This window comes from Bactrocera oleae, chromosome X, assembly GCF_042242935.1.
Source record: "Bactrocera oleae isolate idBacOlea1 chromosome X, idBacOlea1, whole genome shotgun sequence".
NCBI classification, from domain to species: Eukaryota; Metazoa; Arthropoda; class Insecta; order Diptera; family Tephritidae; genus Bactrocera; species Bactrocera oleae.
Genome location: NC_091541.1, coordinates 13,007,664 through 13,030,640, shown reverse-complemented (window position 1 = coordinate 13,030,640; position 22,977 = coordinate 13,007,664).

Sequence of the window (22,977 nt, the reverse complement as noted above, 5' to 3'; positions counted from 1 at the left end):
GCGAAAGTCAAATTATATTGTTATTGCAGAATTGACATATTCATATAACCGAAAAAATTGCACTTTCTAAGTTTTAGACTTAAAGTCGATTTTCTTGTAAATTGTATTTCAGTTGCGTGAGCACTGTACCGCTTAAGCCGAAAAACATGAATTTTACTGATTTGAGCGAAAGTCAAATTATATTGCTTTTGCAGGATTAACAAATTAATATTACCGAAAAAGTTGGACTTTCTTAGGTTTAGACTCAAAGTCGATTTTCTTGTAAATTGTATGTCAATTGCGGCAGCACTGTACTGCTTAAGCCGAAAAACATTAATATTACTGATTTGCGCGGAAGTAAAATTATAATGTTATTGCAGAATTTACATATTCATATAACCGAAAAAATTGTACTTTCTTAGTTTTAGACTTAAAGTCGATTTGCTTCTAAATTGTATGTTAATTGCGTGAGCACTGTACCGCTTAAGCCGAAAAACATGAATTTTACTGATTTGAGCGAAAGTCAAATTATATTGTTATTGCAGGATTAACAAATTAATATTACCGAAAAAGTTGCACTTTCTTAGGTTTAGACTCAAAGTCGATTTTCTTGTAAATTGTATGTCAGTTGCGTGAGCACTGTACTGCTAAAATCGAAAAACATGAATTTTGCTGATTTGAGCGAAAGTCAAATTATATTGTTATTGCAGAATTGACATATTCATATAACCGAAAAAATTGCACTTTCTTAGTTTTAGACTTAAAGTCGATTTTCTTGTAAATTGTATGTCAGTTGCGTGAGCACTGTACTGCTTAAGCCGAAAAACATGAATTTTACTGATGTGCGCGAAAGTAAAATTATATTGCTTTTGCAGGATTAACAAATTAATATTACCGAAAAAGTTGCACTTTCCTAGGTTTAGACTCAAAGTCGATTTTCTTGTAAATTGTATGTCAGTTGTGTGAGCACTGTACTGCTTAAGCTGAAAAACATGAATTTTACTGATTTGAGCGAAAGTCAAATTATATTGCTTTTGCAGGATTAACAAATTAATATTACCGAAAAAGTTGCACTTTCTTAGGTTTAGACTTAAAGTCGCTTTTCTTGTAAATTGTATGTCAATTGCGGCAGCACTGTACTGCTTAAGCCGAAAAACATTAATATTACTGATTTGCGCGAAAGTAAAATTATAATGTTATTGCAGAATTTATATATTCATATAACCGAAAAAATTGTACTTTCTTAGTTTAAGACTTAAATTCGATTTTCTTCTAAATTGTATGTCAATTGCGTGAGCACTGTACCGCTTAAACCGAAAAACATGAATTTTACTGAACTGAGCGAAAGTCAAATTATATTGTTATTGCAGAATTGACATATTCATATAACCGAAAAAATTGCACTTTCTTAGTTTTAGACTTAAAATCGATTTTCTTGTAAATTGTATTTCAGTTGCGTGAGCACTGTACCGCTTAAACCGAAAAACATGAATTTTACTGATTTGAGCGAAAGTCAAATTATATTGCTTTTGCAGGATTAACAAATTAATATTACCGAAAAAGTTGCACTTTCTTAGGTTTAGACTCAAAGTCGATTTTCTTGTAAATTTTATGTCAATTGCGGTAGCACTGTACTGCTTAAGCTGAAAAACATTAATATTACTGATTTGCGCGAAAGTAAAATTATAATGTTATTGCAGAATTTACATATTCATATAACCGAAAAAATTGTACTTTCTTAGTTTTAGACTTAAAGTCGATTTGCTTCTAAATTGTATGTTAATTGCGTGAGCACTGTACCGCTTAAACCGAAAAACATGAATTTTACTGATTTGAGCGAAAGTCAAATTATATTGTTATTGCAGGATTAACAAATTAATATTACCAAAAAAGTTGCACATTTTTAGGTTTAGACTCAAAGTCGATTTTCTTGTAAATTGTATCTCAGTTGTGTGAGCACTGTACTGCTTAGGCCGAAAAACATGAATTTTACTAATTTGAGCGAAAGTCAAATTATATTGTTATTGCAGGATTAACAAATTAATATTACCGAAAAAGTTGCACTTTCTTAGGTTTAGACTCAAAGTAAATTTTCTTGCAAATTGTATGTCAATTGCGGCAGCACTGTACTGCTTAAGCCGAAAAACATCAATATTACTGATTTGCGCGAAAGTAAAATTATAATGTTATTGCAGAATTTACATATTCATATAACCGAAAAAATTGTACCTTCTTAGTTTTAGACTTAAAGTCGATTTTCTTCTAAATTGTATGTCAATTGCGTGAGCACTGTACCGCTTAAACCGAAAAACATGATCTTTACTGATTTGAGCGAAAGTCAAATTATATTGTTATTGCAGAATTGACATATTCATATAACCGAAAAAATTGCACTTTCTAAGTTTTAGACTTAAAGTCGATTTTCTTGTAAATTGTATTTCAGTTGCGTGAGCACTGTACCGCTTAAGCCGAAAAACATGAATTTTACTGATTTGAGCGAAAGTCAAATTATATTGCTTTTGCAGGATTAACAAATTAATATTACCGAAAAAGTTGCACTTTCTTAGGTTTAGACTCAAAGTCGACTTTCTTGTAATTTGTATGTTAATTGCGGCAGCACTGTACTGCTTAAGCCGAAAAACATTAATATTACTGATTTGCGCGAAAGTCAAATTATAATGTTATTGCAGAATTTACATATTCATGTAACCGAAAAAATTGTACTTTCTTAGTTTTAGACTTAAAGTCGATTTTCTTCTAAATTGTATGTCAATTGCGTGAGCACTGTACCGCTTAAACCGAAAAACATGAATTTTACTGATTTGAGCGAAAGTCAAATTATATTGTTATTGCAGGATTAACAAATTAATATTACCGAAAAAGTTGCACTTTCTTAGGTTTAGACTCAAAGTCGATTTTCTTGTAAATTGTATGTCAGTTGTTTGAGCACTGTACTGCTTAAGCCGAAACACATGAATTTTACTGATTTGAGCGAAAGTCAAATTATATTGCTTTTGCAGGATTAACAAATTAATATTACCGAAAAAGTTGGACTTTCTTAGGTTTAGAATCAAAGTCGATTTTCTTGTTAATTGTATGTCAATTGCGGCAGCACTGTACTGCTTAAGCCGAAAAACATTAATATTACTGATTTGCGCGGAAGTAAAATTATAATGTTATTGCAGAATTTACATATTCATATAACCGAAAAAATTGTACTTTCTTAGTTTTAGACTTAAAGTCGATTTGCTTCTAAATTGTATGTTAATTGCGTGAGCACTGTACCGCTTAAGCCGAAAAACATGAATTTTACTGATTTGAGCGAAAGTCAAATTATATTGTTATTGCAGAATTTACATATTCATATAACCGAAAAAATTGTACTTTCTTAGTTTTAGACTTAAAGTCGTTTTTTTTGTAAATTGTATGTCAGTTGTTTGAGCACTGTACTGCTTAAGCCGAAACACATGAATTTTACTGATTTGAGCGAAAGTCAAATTATATTGCTTTTGCAGGATTAACAAATTAATATTACCGAAAAAGTTGCACTTTCTTAGGTTTAGACTCAAAGTCGACTTTCTTGTAATTTGTATGTTAATTGCGGCAGCACTGTACTGCTTAAGCCGAAAAACATTAATATTACTGATTTGCGCGAAAGTCAAATTATAATGTTATTGCAGAATTTACATATTCATATAACCGAAAAAATTGTACTTTCTTAGTTTTAGACTTAAAGTCGATTTTCTTCTAAATTGTATGTTAATTGCGTGAGCACTGTACCGCTTAAACCGAAAAACATGAATTTTACTGATTTGAGCGAAAGTCAAATTATATTGCTTTTGCAGGATTAACAAATTAATATTACCGAAAAAGTTGCACTTTCTTAGGTTTTGACTCAAAGTCGATTTTCTTGTAAATTGTATGTCAATTGCGGCAGCACTGTACTGCTAAAATCGAAAAACATGAATTTTGCTGATTTGAGCGAAAGTCAAATTATATTGTTATTGCAGAATTGACATATTCATATAACCGAAAAAATTGCACTTTCTTAGTTTTAGACTTAAAGTCGATTTTCTTGTAAATTGTATTTCAGTTGCGTGAGCACTGTACCGCTTAAACCGAAAAACATGAATTTTACTGATTTGAGCGAAAGTCAAATTATATTGCTTTTGCAGGATTAACAAATTAATATTACCGAAAAAGTTGCACTTTCTTAGGTTTAGACTCAAAGTCGACTTTCTTGTAATTTGTATGTTAATTGCGGCAGCACTGTACTGCTTAAGCCGAAAAACATTAATATTACTGATTTGCGCGAAAGTCAAATTAAAATGTTATTGCAGAATTTACATATTCATATAACCGAAAAAATTGTACTTTCTTAGTTTTAGACTTAAAGTCGATTTGCTTCTAAATTGTATGTTAATTGCGTGAGCACTGTACCGCTTAAGCCGAAAAACATGAATTTTACTGATTTGAGCGAAAGTCAAATTATATTGTTATTGCAGGATTAACAAATTAATATTACCGAAAAAGTTGCACTTTCTTAGGTTTAGACTCAAAGTCGATTTTCTTGTAAATTGTATGTCAGTTGTTTGAGCACTGTACTGCTTAAGCCGAAACACATGAATTTTACTGATTTGAGCGAAAGTCAAATTATATTGCTTTTGCAGGATTAACAAATTAATATTACCGAAAAAGTTGGACTTTCTTAGGTTTAGAATCAAAGTCGATTTTCTTGTAAATTGTATGTCAATTGCGGCAGCACTGTACTGCTTAAGCCGAAAAACATTAATATTACTGATTTGCGCGGAAGTAAAATTATAATGTTATTGCAGAACTTACATATTCATATAACCGAAAAAATTGTACTTTCTTAGTTTTAGACTTAAAGTCGATTTGCTTCTAAATTGTAGGTTAATTGCGTGAGCACTGTACCGCTTAAGCCGAAAAACATGAATTTTACTGATTTGAGCGAAAGTCAAATTATATTGTTATTGCAGGATTAACAAATTAATATTACCGAAAAAGTTGCACTTTCTTAGGTTTAGACTCAAAGTCGATTTTCTTGTAAATTGTATGTCAGTTGCGTGAGCACTGTACTGCTTAAGCCGAAAAACATGAATTTTACTGATTTGAACGAAAGTCAAATTATATTGTTATTGCAGGATTAACAAATTAATATTACCGAAAAAGTTGCACTTTCTTAGGCTTAGACTCAAAGTAAATTTTCTTGTAAATTGTATGTCAATTGCGGAAGCACTGTACTGCTTAAGCCGAAAAACATCAATATTACTGATTTGCGCGAAAGTAAAATTATAATGTTATTGCAGAATTTACATAATTATATTACCGAAAAAATTGTACTTTCTTAGTTTTAGACTTAAAGTCGATTTTCTTCTAAATTGTATGTCAATTGCGTGAGCACTGTACCGCCTAAACCGAAAAACATGAATTTTACTGATTTGGCAAAAGTCAAATTATATTGTTATTGCAGAATTTACATATTCATATAACCGAAAAAATTGTACTTTCTTAGTTTTAGACTTAAAGTCGATTTGCTTCTAAATTGTATGTTAATTGCGTAAGCACTGTACCGCTTAAGCCGAAAAACATGAGTTTTACTGATTTGAGCGAAAGTCAAATTATATTGTTATTGCAGGATTAACAAATTAGTATTACCGAAAAAGTTGCACTTTCTTAGGTTTAGACTCAAAGTCGATTTGCTTCTAAATTGTATGTTAATTGCGTGAGCACTGTACCGCTTAAACCGAAAAACATGAATTTTACTGATTTGAGCGAAAGTCAAATTATATTGCTTTTGCAGGATTAACAAATTAATATTACCGAAAAAGTTGCACTTTCTTAGGTTTAGACTCAAAGTCGATTTTCTTGTAAATTGTATGTCAATTGCGGCAGCACTGTACTGCTAAAATCGAAAAACATGAATTTTGCTGATTTGAGCGAAAGTCAAATTATATTGTTATTGCAGAATTGACATATTCATATAACCGAAAAAATTGCACTTTCTTAGTTTTAGACTTAAAGTCGATTTTCTTGTAAATTGTATGTCAGTTGCGTGAGCACTGTACTGCTTAAGCCGAAAAACATGAATTTTACTGATTTGCGCGAAAGTAAAATTATATTGCTTTTGCAGGATTAACAAATTAATATTACCGAAAAAGTTGCACTTTCCTAGGTTTAGACTCAAAGTCGATTTTCTTGTAAATTGTATGTCAGTTGTGTGAGCACTGTACTGCTTAAGCCGAAAAACATGAATTTTACTGATTTGAGCGAAAGTCAAATTATATTGCTTTTGCAGGATTAACAAATTAATATTACCGAAAAAGTTGCACTTTCTTAGGTTTAGAATCAAAGTCGATTTTCTTGTAAATTGTATGTCAATTGCGGCAGCACTGTACAGCTTAAGCCGAAAAACATTAATATTACTGATTTGCGCGGAAGTAAAATTATAATGTTATTGCAGAATTTACATATTCATATAACCGAAAAAATTGTACTTTCTTAGTTTTAGACTTAAAGTCGATTTGCTTCTAAATTGTATGTTAATTGCGTGAGCACTGTACCGCTTAAGCCGAAAAACATGAATTTTACTTATTTGAGCGAAAGTCAAATTATATTGTTATTGCAGAATTTACATATTCATATAACCGAAAAAATTGTACTTTCTTAGTTTTAGACTTAAAGTCGTTTTTTTTGTAAATTGTATGTCAGTTGTTTGAGCACTGTACTGCTTAAGCCGAAACACATGAATTTTACTGATTTGAGCGAAAGTCAAATTATATTGCTTTTGCAGGATTAACAAATTAATATTACCGAAAAAGTTGCACTTTCTTAGGTTTAGACTCAAAGTCGACTTTCTTGTAATTTGTATGTTAATTGCGGCAGCACTGTACTGCTTAAGCCGAAAAACATTAATATTACTGATTTGCGCGAAAGTCAAATTATAATGTTATTGCAGAATTTACATATTCATATAACCGAAAAAATTGTACTTTCTTAGTTTTAGACTTAAAGTCGATTTTCTTCTAAATTGTATGTTAATTGCGTGAGCACTGTACCGCTTAAACCGAAAAACATGAATTTTACTGATTTGAGCGAAAGTCAAATTATATTGCTTTTGCAGGATTAACAAATTAATATTACCGAAAAAGTTGCACTTTCTTAGGTTTAGACTCAAAGTCGATTTTCTTGTAAATTGTATGTCAATTGCGGCAGCACTGTACTGCTAAAATCGAAAAACATGAATTTTGCTGATTTGAGCGAAAGTCAAATTATATTGTTATTGCAGAATTGACATATTCATATAACCGAAAAAATTGCACTTTCTTAGTTTTAGACTTAAAGTCGATTTTCTTGTAAATTGTATTTCAGTTGCGTGAGCACTGTACCGCTTAAACCGAAAAACATGAATTTTACTGATTTGAGCGAAAGTCAAATTATATTGCTTTTGCAGGATTAACAAATTAATATTACCGAAAAAGTTGCACTTTCTTAGGTTTAGACTCAAAGTCGACTTTCTTGTAATTTGTATGTTAATTGCGGCAGCACTGTACTGCTTAAGCCGAAAAACATTAATATTACTGATTTGCGCGAAAGTCAAATTATAATGTTATTGCAGAATTTACATATTCATATAACCGAAAAAATTGTACTTTCTTAGTTTTAGACTTAAAGTCGATTTTCTTCTAAATTGTATGTCAATTGCGTGAGCACTGTACCGCTTAAACCGAAAAACATGAATTTTACTGATTTGAGCGAAAGTCAAATTATATTGTTATTGCAGGATTAACAAATTAATATTACCGAAAAAGTTGCACTTTCTTAGGTTTAGACTCAAAGTCGATTTTCTTGTAAATTGTATGTCAGTTGTTTGAGCACTGTACTGCTTAAGCCGAAACACATGAATTTTACTGATTTGAGCGAAAGTCAAATTCTATTGCTTTTGCAGGATTAACAAATTAATATTACCGAAAAAGTTGGACTTTCTTAGGTTTAGAATCAAAGTCGATTTTCTTGTAAATTGTATGTCAATTGCGGCAGCACTGTACTGCTTAAGCCGAAAAAAATTAATATTACTGATTTGCGCGGAAGTAAAATTATAATGTTATTGCAGAATTTACATATTCATATAGCCGAAAAAATTGTACTTTCTTGGTTTTAGACTTAAAGTCGATTTGCTTCTAAATTGTATGTTAATTGCGTGAGCACTGTACCGCTTAAGCAGAAAAACATGAATTTTACTGATTTGAGCGAAAGTCAAATTATATTGTTATTGCAGGATTAACAAATTAATATTACCGAAAAAGTTGCACTTTCTTAGGTTTAGACTCAAAGTCGATTTTCTTGTAAATTGTATGTCAGTTGCGTGAGCACTGTACTGCTTAAGCCGAAAAACATGAATTTTACTGATTTGAACGAAAGTCAAATTATATTGTTATTGCAGGATTAACAAATTAATATTACCGAAAAAGTTGCAGTTTCTTAGGTTTAGAATCAAAGTCGATTTTCTTGTAAATTGTATGTCAATTGCGGCAGCACTGTACTGCTTAAGCCGAAAAAAATTAATATTACTGATTTGCGCGGAAGTAAAATTATAATGTTATTGCAGAATTTACATATTCATATAGCCGAAAAAATTGTACTTTCTTGGTTTTAGACTTAAAGTCGATTTGCTTCTAAATTGTATGTTAATTGCGTGAGCACTGTACCGCTTAAGCAGAAAAACATGAATTTTACTGATCTGAGCGAAAGTCAAATTATATTGTTATTGGAGAATTGACATATTCATATAACCGAAAAAATTGCACTTTCTTAGTTTTAGACTTAAAGTCGATTTTCTTGTAAATTGTATTTCAGTTGCGTGAGCACTGTACCGCTTAAGCCGAAAAACATGAGTTTTACTGATTTGAGCGAAAGTCAAATTATATTGTTATTGCAGGATTAACAAATTAATATTACCGAAAAAGTTGCACTTTCTTAGGTTTAGACTCAAAGTCGATTTTCTTGTAAATTGTATGTCAGTTGTTTGAGCACTGTACTGCTTAAGCCGAAACACATGAATTTTACTGATTTGAGCGAAAGTCAAATTCTATTGCTTTTGCAGGATTAACAAATTAATATTACCGAAAAAGTTGGACTTTCTTAGGTTTAGAATCAAAGTCGATTTTCTTGTAAATTGTATGTCAATTGCGGCAGCACTGTACTGCTTAAGCCGAAAAAAATTAATATTACTGATTTGCGCGGAAGTAAAATTATAATGTTATTGCAGAATTTACATATTCATATAGCCGAAAAAATTGTACTTTCTTGGTTTTAGACTTAAAGTCGATTTGCTTCTAAATTGTATGTTAATTGCGTGAGCACTGTACCGCTTAAGCAGAAAAACATGAATTTTGCTGATTTGAGCGAAAGTCAAATTATATTGTTATTGCAGAATTGACATATTCATATAACCGAAAAAATTGCACTTTCTTAGTTTTAGACTTAAAGTCGATTTTCTTGTAAATTGTATTTCAGTTGCGTGAGCACTGTACCGCTTAAACCGAAAAACATGAATTTTACTGATTTGAGCGAAAGTCAAATTATATTGCTTTTGCAGGATTAACAAATTAATATTACCGAAAAAGTTGCACTTTCTTAGGTTTAGACTCAAAGTCGACTTTCTTGTAATTTGTATGTTAATTGCGGCAGCACTGTACTGCTTAAGCCGAAAAACATTAATATTACTGATTTGCGCGAAAGTCAAATTATAATGTTATTGCAGAATTTACATATTCATATAACCGAAAAAATTGTACTTTCTTAGTTTTAGACTTAAAGTCGATTTTCTTCTAAATTGTATGTCAATTGCGTGAGCACTGTACCGCTTAAACCGAAAAACATGAATTTTACTGATTTGAGCGAAAGTCAAATTATATTGTTATTGCAGGATTAACAAATTAATATTACCGAAAAAGTTGCACTTTCTTAGGTTTAGACTCAAAGTCGATTTTCTTGTAAATTGTATGTCAGTTGTTTGAGCACTGTACTGCTTAAGCCGAAACACATGAATTTTACTGATTTGAGCGAAAGTCAAATTCTATTGCTTTTGCAGGATTAACAAATTAATATTACCGAAAAAGTTGGACTTTCTTAGGTTTAGAATCAAAGTCGATTTTCTTGTAAATTGTATGTCAATTGCGGCAGCACTGTACTGCTTAAGCCGAAAAAAATTAATATTACTGATTTGCGCGGAAGTAAAATTATAATGTTATTGCAGAATTTACATATTCATATAGCCGAAAAAATTGTACTTTCTTGGTTTTAGACTTAAAGTCGATTTGCTTCTAAATTGTATGTTAATTGCGTGAGCACTGTACCGCTTAAGCAGAAAAACATGAATTTTACTGATTTGAGCGAAAGTCAAATTATATTGTTATTGCAGGATTAACAAATTAATATTACCGAAAAAGTTGCACTTTCTTAGGTTTAGACTCAAAGTCGATTTTCTTGTAAATTGTATGTCAGTTGCGTGAGCACTGTACTGCTTAAGCCGAAAAACATGAATTTTACTGATTTGAACGAAAGTCAAATTATATTGTTATTGCAGGATTAACAAATTAATATTACCGAAAAAGTTGCACTTTCTTAGGCTTAGACTCAAAGTAAATTTTCTTGTAAATTGTATGTCAATTGCGGAAGCACTGTACTGCTTAAGCCGAAAAACATCAATATTACTGATTTGCGCGAAAGTAAAATTATAATGTTATTGCAGAATTTACATAATTATATAACCGAAAAAATTGTACTTTCTTAGTTTTAGACTTAAAGTCGATTTTCTTCTAAATTGTATGTCAATTGCGTGAGCACTGTACCGCCTAAACCGAAAAACATGAATTTTACTGATTTGGCAAAAGTCAAATTATATTGTTATTGCAGAATTTACATATTCATATAACCGAAAAAATTGTACTTTCTTAGTTTTAGACTTAAAGTCGATTTGCTTCTAAATTGTATGTTAATTGCGTGAGCACTGTACCGCTTAAGCCGAAAAACATGAGTTTTACTGATTTGAGCGAAAGTCAAATTATATTGTTATTGCAGGATTAACAAATTAGTATTACCGAAAAGGTTGCACTTTCTTAGGTTTAGACTCAAAGTCGATTTGCTTCTAAATTGTATGTTAATTGCGTGAGCACTGTACCGCTTAAACCGAAAAACATGAATTTTACTGATTTGAGCGAAAGTCAAATTATATTGCTTTTGCAGGATTAACAAATTAATATTACCGAAAAAGTTGCACTTTCTTAGGTTTAGACTCAAAGTCGATTTTCTTGTAAATTGTATGTCAATTGCGGCAGCACTGTACTGCTAAAATCGAAAAACATGAATTTTGCTGATTTGAGCGAAAGTCAAATTATATTGTTATTGCAGAATTGACATATTCATATAACCGAAAATATTGCACTTTCTTAGTTTTAGACTTAAAGTCGATTTTCTTGTAAATTGTATGTCAGTTGCGTGAGCACTGTACTGCTTAAGCCGAAAAACATGAATTTTACTGATTTGCGCGAAAGTAAAATTATATTGCTTTTGCAGGATTAACAAATTAATATTACCGAAACAGTTGCACTTTCCTAGGTTTAGACTCAAAGTCGATTTTCTTGTAAATTTTATGTCAGTTGTGTGAGCACTGTACTGCTTAAGCCGAAAAACATGAATTTTACTGATTTGAGCGAAAGTCAAATTATATTGCTTTTGCAGGATTAACAAATTAATATTACCGAAAAAGTTGCACTTTCTTAGGTTTAGACTCAAAGTCGATTTTCTTGTAAATTGTATGTCAATTGCGGTAGCACTGTACTGCTTAAGCCGAAAAACATTAATATTACTGATTTGCGCGAAAGTAAAATTATAATGTTATTGCAGGATTAACAAATTAATATAACCGAAAAAATTGTACTTTCTTAGTTTTAGACTTAAAGTCGATTTTCTTCTAAATTGTATGTCAATTGCGTGAGCACTGTACCGCTTAAACCGAAAAACATGAATTTTACTGATCTGAGCGAAAGTCAAATTATATTGTTATTGGAGAATTGACATATTCATATAACCGAAAAAATTGCACTTTCTTAGTTTTAGACTTAAAGTCGATTTTCTTGTAAATTGTATTTCAGTTGCGTGAGCACTGTACCGCTTAAACCGAAAAACATGAATTTTACTGATTTGAGCGAAAGTCAAATTATATTGCTTTTGCAGGATTAACAAATTAATATTACCGAAAAAGTTGCACTTTCTTAGGTTTAGACTCAAAGTCGATTTTCTTGTAAATTTTATGTCAATTGCGGCAGCACTGTACTGCTTAAGCTGAAAAACATTAATATTACTGATTTGCGCGAAAGTAAAATTATAATGTTATTGCAGAATTTACATATTCATATAACCGAAAAAATTGTACTTTCTTAGTTTTAGACTTAAAGTCGATTTGCTTCTAAATTGTATGTTAATTGCGTGAGCACTGTACCGCTTAAACCGAATAACATGAATTTTACTGATTTGAGCGAAAGTCAAATTATATTGTTATTGCAGGATTAACAAATTAATATTACCGACAAAGTTGCACATTTTTAGGTTTAGACTCAAAGTCGATTTTCTTGTAAATTGTATGTCAATTGCAGCAGCACTGTACTGCTTAAGCCGAAAAACATCAATATTACTAATTTGCGCGAAAGTAAAATTATAATGTTATTGCAGAATTTACATATTCATATAACCGAAAAAATTGTACCTTCTTAGTTTTAGACTTAAAGTCGATTTTCTTCTAAATTGTATGTCAATTGCGTGAGCACTGTACCGCTTAAACCGAAAAACATGAACTTTACTGATTTGAGCGAAAGTCAAATTATATTGTTATTGCAGGATTAACAAATTAATATTACCGAAAAAGTTGCACTTTCTTAGGTTTAGACTCAAAGTCGATTTTCTTGTAAATTGTATGTCAGTTGTTTGAGCACTGTACTGCTTAGGCCGAAAAACATGAATTTTACTAATTTTAGCGAAAGTCAAATTATATTGTTATTGCAGGATTAACAAATTAATATTACCGAAAAAGTTGCACTTTCTTAGGTTTAGACTCAAAGTAAATTTTCTTGCAAATTGTATGTCAATTGCGGCAGCACTGTACTGCTTAAGCCGAAAAACATCAATATTACTGATTTGCGCGAAAGTAAAATTATAATGTTATTGCAGAATTTACATATTCATATAACCGAAAAAATTGTACCTTCTTAGTTTTAGACTTAAAGTCGATTTTCTTCTAAATTGTATGTCAATTGCGTGAGCACTGTACCGCTTAAACCGAAAAACATGAACTTTACTGATTTGAGCGAAAGTCAAATTATATTGTTATTGCAGAATTGACATATTCATATAACCGAAAAAATTGCACTTTCTAAGTTTTAGACTTAAAGTCGATTTTCTTCTAAATTGTATGTCAATTGCGTGAGCACTGTACCGCTTAAACCGAAAAACATGAACTTTACTGATTTGAGCGAAAGTCTAATTATATTGTTATTGCAGGATTAACAAATTAATATTACCGAAAAAGTTGCACTTTCTTAGGTTTAGACTCAAAGTAAATTTTCTTGCAAATTGTATGTCAATTGCGGCAGCACTGTACTGCTTAAGCCGAAAAACATCAATATTACTGATTTGCGCGAAAGTAAAATTATAATGTTATTGCAGAATTTACATATTCATATAACCGAAAAAATTGTACCTTCTTAGTTTTAGACTTAAAGTCGATTTTCTTCTAAATTGTATGTCAATTGCGTGAGCTCTGTACCGCTTAAACCGAAAAACATGAACTTTACTGATTTGAGCGAAAGTCAAATTATATTGTTATTGCAGAATTGACATATTCATATAACCGAAAAAATTGCACTTTCTAAGTTTTAGACTTAAAGTCGATTTTCTTGTAAATTGTATTTCAGTTGCGTGAGCACTGTACCGCTTAAGCCGAAAAACATGAATTTTACTGATTTGAGCGAAAGTCAAATTATATTGCTTTTGCAGGATTAACAAATTAATATTACCGAAAAAGTTGCACTTTCTTAGGTTTAGACTCAAAGTCGATTTTCTTTTAATTGTATGTCAATTGCGGCAGCACTGTACTGCTAAAATCGAAAAACATGAATTTTGCTGATTTGAGCGAAAGTCAAATTATATTGTTATTGCAGAATTGACATATTCATATAACCGAAAAAATTGTACTTTCTTAGTTTTAGACTTAAAGTCGATTTTCTAGTAAATTCTATGTCAGTTGCGTGAGCACTGTACTGCTTAAGCCGAAAAACATGAATTTTACTGATTTGCGCGAAAGTAAAATTATATTGCTTTTGCAGGATTAAAAAATTAATATTACCGAAAAAGTTGCACTTTCTTAGGTTTAGACTCAAAGTCGATTTTCTTCTAAATTGTATGTCAATTGCGTGAGCACTGTACTGCTTAAGCTGAAAAACATTAATATTACTGATTTGCGCGAAAGTAAAATTATAATGTTATTGCAGAATTTACATATTCATATAACCGAAAAAATTGTACTTTCTTATTTTTAGACTTAAAGTCGATTTTCTTGTAAATTGTATGTCAGTTGTTTGAGCACTGTACTGCTTAAACCGAAAAACATGAATTTTACTGATTTGAGCGAAAGTCAAATTATATTGCTTTTGCAGGATTAACAAATTAATATTACCGAAAAAGTTGCACTTTCTTAGGTTTAGACTCAAAGTCGATTTTCTTGTAAATTGTATGTCAATTGCGGCAGCACTGTACTGCTTAAGCTGAAAAACATTAATATTACTGATTTGCGCGAAAGTAAAATTATAATGTTATTGCAGAATTTACATATTCATACAACCGAAAAAAATTGTACTTTCTTAGTTTTAGACTTAAAGTCGATTTGCTTCTAAATTGTATGTTAATTGCGTGAGCACTGTACCGCTTAAACCGAAAAACATGAATTTTACTGATTTGAGCGAAAGTCAAATTATATTGTTATTGCAGGATTAACAAATTAATATTACCGAAAAAGTTGCACTTTCTTAGGTTTAGACTCAAAGTCGATTTTCTTGTAAATTGTATGTCAGTTGTGTGAGCACTGTACTGCTTAGGCCGAAAAACATGAATTTTACTAATTTGAGCGAAAGTCAAATTATATTGTTATTGCAGGATTAACAAATTAATATTACCGAAAAAGTTGCACTTTCTTAGGTTTAGACTCAAAGTCGATTTTCTTGCAAATTGTATGTCAATTGCGGCAGCACTGTACTGCTTAAGCCGAAAAACATCAATATTACTGATTTGCGCGAAAGTAAAATTATAATGTTATTGCAGAATTTACATATTCATATAACCGAAAAAATTGTACCTTCTTAGTTTTAGACTTAAAGTCGATTTTCTTGTAAATTGTATGTCAATTGCGTGAGCACTGTACCGCTTAAACCGAAAAACATGAACTTTACTGATTTAAGCGAAAGTCAAATTATATTGTTATTGCAGAATTTACATATTCATATAACCGAAAAAATTGTACTTTCTTAGTTTTAGACTTAAAGTCGATTTGCTTCTAAATTGTATGTTAATTGCGTGAGCACTGTACCGCCTAAACCGAAAAACATGAATTTTACTGATTTGAGCGAAAGTCAAATTATATTGTTATTGCAGGATTAACAAATTAATATTACCGAAAAAGTTGCACTTTCTTAGGCTTAGACTCAAAGTAAATTTTCTTGTAAATTGTATGTCAATTGCGGAAGCACTGTACTGCTTAAGCCGAAAAACATTAATATTACTGATTTGCGCGGAAGTAAAATTATAATGTTATTGCAGAATTTACATATTCATATAACCGAAAAAATTGTACTTTCTTAGTTTTAGACTTAAAGTCGATTTGCTTCTAAATTGTATGTTAATTGCGTGAGCACTGTACCGCTTAAGCCGAAAAACATGAATTTTACTGATTTGAGCGAAAGTCAAATTATATTGTTATTGCAGGATTAACAAATTAATATGACCGAAAAAGTTGCACTTTCTTAGGCTTAGACTCAAAGTAAATTTTCTTGTAAATTGTATGTCAATTGCGGAAGCACTGTACTGCTTAAGCCGAAAAACATCAATATTACTGATTTGCGCGAAAGTAAAATTATATTGTTATTGCAGAATTAACATAATTATATAACCGAAAAAATTGTACTTTCTTAGTTTTAGACTTAAAGTCGATTTTCTTCTAAATTGTATGTCAATTGCGTGAGCACTGTACCGCCTAAACCGAAAAACATGAATTTTACTGATTTGGCAAAAGTCAAATTATATTGTTATTGCAGAATTTACATATTCATATAACCGAAAAAATTGTACTTTCTTAGTTTTAGACTTAAAGTCGATTTGCTTCTAAATTGTATGTTAATTGCGTGAGCACTGTACCGCTTAAGCCGAAAAACATGAGTTTTACTGATTTGAGCGAAAGTCAAATTATATTGTTATTGCAGGATTAACAAATTAATATTACCGAAAAAGTTGCACTTTCTTAGGTTTAGACGCAAAGTCGATTTGCTTCTAAATTGTATGTTAATTGCGTGAGCACTGTACCGCTTAAACCGAAAAACATGAATTTTACTCATTTGAGCGAAAGTCAAATTATATTGCTTTTGCAGGATTAACAAATTAATATTACCGAAAAAGTTGCACTTTCTTAGGTTTGAACTCAAAGTCGATTTTCTTGTAAATTGTATGTCAGTTGTGTGAGCACTGTACTGCTTAAGCCGAAAAACATGAATTTTACTGATTTGAACGAAAGTCAAATTATATTGCTTTTGCAGGATTAACAAATTAATATTACCGAAAAAGTTCATGTAAATTGTATGTAGTTGTGTGAGCACTGTACTGCTTAGGCCGAAAAACATGAATTTTACTAATTTGAGCGAAAGTCAAATTATATTGTTATTGCAGGATTAACAAATTAATATTACCGAAAAAGTTGCACTTTCTTAGGTTTAGACTCAAAGTCGATTTTCTTGCAAATTGTATGTCAATTGCGACAGCACTGTACTGCTTAAGCCGAAAAACACCAATATTACTGATTTGAGCGAAAGTTAAATTATATTGCTTTTGCAGGATTAACAAATTAATATTACCGAAAAAGTTGCACTTTCTTAGGTTTAGACTCAAAGTCGACTTTCTTGTAAATTGTATGTCAATTGCGGCAGCACTGTACTGCTTAAGCCGAAAAACATTAATATTACAGATTTGCGCGAAAGTAAAATTATAATGTTATTGCAGAATTTACATATTCATATAACCGAAAAAATTGTACTTTCTTAGGTTTAGACTCAAAGTCGATTTTCTTGTAAATTGTATGTCAGTTGTGTGAGCACTGTACTGCTTAAGCCGAAAAACATGAATTTTACTGATTTGAGCGAAAGTCAAATTATATTGCTTTTGCAGGATTAACAAATTAATATTACCGAAAAAGTTGCACTTTCTTAGGTTTAGACTCATAGTCGATTTTCTTGTAAATTGTATGTCAATTGCGGCAGCACTGTACTGCTTAAGCCGAAAAACATTAATATTACTGATTTGCGCGAAAGTAAAATTATAATGTTATTGTAGAATTGACATATTCATATAACCGAAAAAATTGTACTTTCTTAGTTTTAGACTTAAAGTCGATTTTCTTCTAAATTGTATGTCAATTGCCTGAGCACTGTACCGCTTAAACCGAAAAACATGAATTTTACTGATTTGAGCGAAAGTCAAATTATATTGTTATTGCAAAATTGACATATTCATATAACCGAAAAAATTGCACCTTCTTAGTTTTAGACTTAAAGTCGATTTTCTTGTAAATTGTTTTTCAGTTGCGTGAGCACTGTACCGCTTAAGCCGAAAAACATGAATTTTACTGATTTGAGCGAAAGTCAAATTATATTGCTTTTGCAGGATTAACAAATTAATATTACCGAAAAAGTTGCACTTTCTTAGGTTTAGACTCAAAGTCGACTTTCTTGTAAATTGTATGTCAATTGCGGCAGCACTGTACTGCTTAAGCCGAAAAACATCAATATTACTGATTTGAGCGAAAGTCAAATTATATTGTTATTGCAGAATTGACATATTCATATAACCGAAAAAATTGCACTTTCTTAGTTTTAGACTTAAAGTCGATTTTCTTGTAAATTGTATTTCAGTTGCGTGAGCACTGTACGGCTTAAGCAGAAAAACATGAATTTTACTGATTTGAGCGAAAGTCAAATTATATTGCTTTTGCAGGATTAACAAATTAATATTACCGAAAAAGTTGCACTTTCTTAGGTTTAGACTCAAGGTCGACTTTCTTGTAAATTGTATGTCGATTGCGGCAGCACTGTTCTGCTTAAACCGAAAAACATCAATATTACTGATTTGAGCGAAAGTCAAATTATATTGTTATTGCAGAATTGACATATTCATATAACCGAAAAAATTGCACTTTCTTAGTTTTAGACTTAAAGTCGATTTTCTTGTAAATTGTATTTCAGTTGCGTGAGCACTGTACCGCTTAAGCCGAAAAACATGAATTTTACTGATTTGAGCGAAAGTCAAATTATATTGCTTTTGCAGGATTAACAAATTAATATTACCGAAAAAGTTGCACTTTCTTAGGTTTAGACTCAAAGTCGATTTTCTTGTAAATTGTATGTCAATTGCGGCAGCACTGTACTGCTTAAGCCGAAAAACATTAATATTACTGATTTGCGCGAAAGTAAAATTATAATGTTATTGCAGAATTTACATATTCATATAACCAAAAAAAATTGTACTTTCTTAGTTTTAGACTTAAAGTCGATTTTCTTCTAAATTGTATGTCAATTGCGTGAGCACTGTACCGCTTAAACCGAAAAACATGAATTTTACTGATTTGAGCGAAAGTCAAATTATATTGTTATTGCAGGATTAACAAATTAATATTACCGAAAAAGTTGCAATTTCTTAGGTTTAGACTCAAAGTCGATTTTCTTGTAAATTGAATGTCAGTTGTGTGAGCACTGTACTGCTTAGGCCGAAAAACATGAATTTTACTAATTTGAGCGAAAGTCAAATTATATTGTTATTGCAGGATTAACAAATTAATATTACCGAAAAAGTTGCACTTTCTTAGGTTTAGACTCAAAGTCGATTTTCTTGTAAATTGTATATCAATTGCGGCAGCACTGTACTGCTTAAGCCGAAAAACATCAATATTACTGATTTGCGCGAAAGTAAAATTATAATGTTATTGCAGAATTTACATATTCATATAACCGAAAAAATTGTACCTTCTTAGTTTTAGACTTAAAGTCGATTTTCTTCTAAATTGTATGTAAAGTGCGTGAGCACTGTACCGCTTAAACCGAAAAACATGAACTTTACTGATTTGAGCGAAAGTCAAATTATATTGTTATTGCAGAATTGACATATTCATATAACCGAAAAAATTGCACTTTCTTAGTTTTAGACTTAAAGTCGATTTTCTTGTAAATTGTATTTCAGTTGCGTGAGCACTGTACCGCTTAAGCCGAAAAACATGAATTTTATTGATTTGAGCGAAAGTCAAATTATATTGCTTTTGCAGGATTAACAAATTAATATTATCGAAAAAGTTGCACTTTCTTAGGTTTAGACTCAAAGTCGACTTTCTTGTAAATTGTATGTCAATTGCGGCAGCACTGTACTGCTTAAGCCGAAAAACATTAATATTACAGATTTGCGCGAAAGTAAAATTATAATGTTATTGCAGAATTTACATATTCATATACCCGAAAAAATTGTACTTTCTTAGGTTTAGACTCAAAGTCGATTTTCTTGTAAATTGTATGTCAGTTGTGTGAGCACTGTACTGCTTAAGCCGAAAAACATGAATTTTACTGATTTGAGCGAAAGTCAAATTATATTGCTTTTGCAGGATTAACAAATTAATATTACCGAAAAAGTTGCACTTTCTTAGGTTTAGACTCAAAGTCGACTTTCTTGTAAATTGTATGTCAATTGCGGCAGCACTGTACTGCTTAAGCCGAAAAACATTAATATTACTGATTTGCGCGAAAGTCAAATTATAATGTTATTGCAGAATTTACATATTCATATAACCGAAAAATTTGTACTTTCTTAGTTTTACACTTAAAGTCGATTTTCTTCTTAATTGTATGTCAATTGCGTGAATACTGTACCGCTTAAACCGAAAAACATGAATTTTACTGATTTGAGCGAAAGTAAAATTATAATGTTATTGCAGAATTTACATATTCATATAACCGAAAAAATTGTACCTTCTTAGTTTTAGACTTAAAGTCGATTTTCTTCTAAATTGTATGTCAAGTGCGTGAGCACTGTACCGCTTAAACCGAAAAACATGAACTTTACTGATTTGAGCGAAAGTCAAATTATATTGTTATTGCAGAATTGACATATTCATATAACCGAAAAAATTGCACTTTCTTAGTTTTAGACTTAAAGTCGATTTTCTTGTAAATTGTATTTCAGTTGCGTGAGCACTGTACCGCTTAAGCCGAAAAACATGAATTTTATTGATTTGAGCGAAAGTCAAATTATATTGCTTTTGCAGGATTAACAAATTAATATTATCGAAAAAGTTGCACTTTCTTAGGTTTAGACTCAAAGTCGACTTTCTTGTAAATTGTATGTCAATTGCGGCAGCACTGTACTGCTTAAGCCGAAAAACATTAATATTACAGATTTGCGCGAAAGTAAAATTATAATGTTATTGCAGAATTTACATATTCATATACCCGAAAAAATTGTACTTTCTTAGGTTTAGACTCAAAGTCGATTTTCTTGTAAATTGTATGTCAATTGCGGCAGCACTGTACTGCTTAAGCCGAAAAACATCAATATTACTGATTTGCGCGAAAGTAAAATTATAATGTTATTGCAGAATTTACATATTCATATAACCGAAAAAATTGTACCTTCTTAGTTTTAGACTTAAAGTCGATTTTCTTCTAAATTGTATGTCAAGTGCGTGAGCACTGTACCGCTTAAACCGAAAAACATGAACTTTACTGATTTGAGCGAAAGTCAAATTATATTGTTATTGCAGAATTGACATATTCATATAACCGAAAAAATTGCACTTTCTTAGTTTTAGACTTAAAGTCGATTTTCTTGTAAATTGTATTTCAGTTGCGTGAGCACTGTACCGCTTAAGCCGAAAAACATGAATTTTATTGATTTGAGCGAAAGTCAAATTATATTGCTTTTGCAGGATTAACAAATTAATATTATCGAAAAAGTTGCACTTTCTTAGGTTTAGACTCAAAGTCGACTTTCTTGTAAATTGTATGTCAATTGCGGCAGCACTGTACTGCTTAAGCCGAAAAACATTAATATTACAGATTTGCGCGAAAGTAAAATTATAATGTTATTGCAGAATTTACATATTCATATACCCGAAAAAATTGTACTTTCTTAGGTTTAGACTCAAAGTCGATTTTCTTGTAAATTGTATGTCAGTTGTGTGAGCACTGTACTGCTTAAGCCGAAAAACATTAATATTACTGATTTGCGCGAAAGTAAAATTATAATGTTATTGTAGAATTTACATATTCATATAACCCAAAAAATTGTACTTTCTTAGTTATAGACTTAAAGTCGATTTTCTTCTAAATTGTATGTCAATTGCGTGAGCACTGTACCGCTTAAACCGAAAAACATGAATTTTACTGATTTGAGCGAAAGTCAAATTATATTGTTATTGCAGAATTGACATATTCATATAACCGAAAAAATTGCACTTTCTTAGTTTTAGACTTAAAGTCGATTTTCTTGTAAATTGTATTTCAGTTGCGTGAACACTGTACCGCTTAAGCCGAAAAACATGAATTTTACTGATTTGAGCGAAAGTCAAATTATATTGCTTTTGCAGGATTAACAAATTAATATTACCGAAAAAGTTGCACTTTCTTAGGTTTAGACTCAAAGTCGACTTTCTTGTAAATTGTATGTCAATTGCGGCAGCACTGTACTGCTTAAGCCGAAAAACATTAATATTACTGATTTGCGCGAAAGTCAAATTATAATGTTATTGCAGAATTTACATATTCATATAACCGAAAAAATTGTACTTTCTTAGTTTTAGACTTAAAGTCGATTTTCTTCTTAATTGTATGTCAATTGCGTGAGCACTGTACCGCTTAAACCGAAAAACATGAATTTTACTGATTTGAGCGAAAGTCAAATTATATTGTTATTGCAGAATTGACATATTCATATAACCGAAAAAATTAAACTTTCTTAGTTTTAGACTTAAAGTCGATTTTCTTGTAAATTGTATTTCAGTTGCGTGAGCACTGTACCGCTGAAGCCGAAAAACATGGATTTTACTGATTTGAGCGAAAGTCAAATTATATTGCTTTTGCAGGTTTAACAAATTAATATTACCGAAAAAGTTGCACTTTCTTAGGTTTAGACTCAAAGTCGACTTTCTTGTAAATTGTATGTCAATTGCGGCAGCACGGTACTGCTGAAACCGAAAAACATCTATATTACTGATTTGAGCGAAAGTCAAATTATATTGTTATTGCAGAACTGACATTTTCATATAACCGAAAAAATTGCACTTTCTTAGTTTTAGACTTAAAGTCGATTTTCTTCTAAATTGTATGTCAATTGCGTGAGCACTGTACCGCTTAAACCGAAAAACATGAATTTTACTGATTTGAGCGAAAGTCAAATTATATTGTTATTGCAGAATTGACATATTCATATAACCGAAAAAATTGCACTTTCTTAGCTTTAGACTTAAAGTCGATTTTCTTGTAAATTGTATTTCAGTTGCGTGAGCATTGTACCGCTTAAACCGAGAAACATGAATTTTACTGATTTGAGCGAAAGTCAAATTATATTGCTTTTGCAGGATTAACAAATTAATATTACCGAAAAAGTTGCACTTTCTTAGGTTTAGAC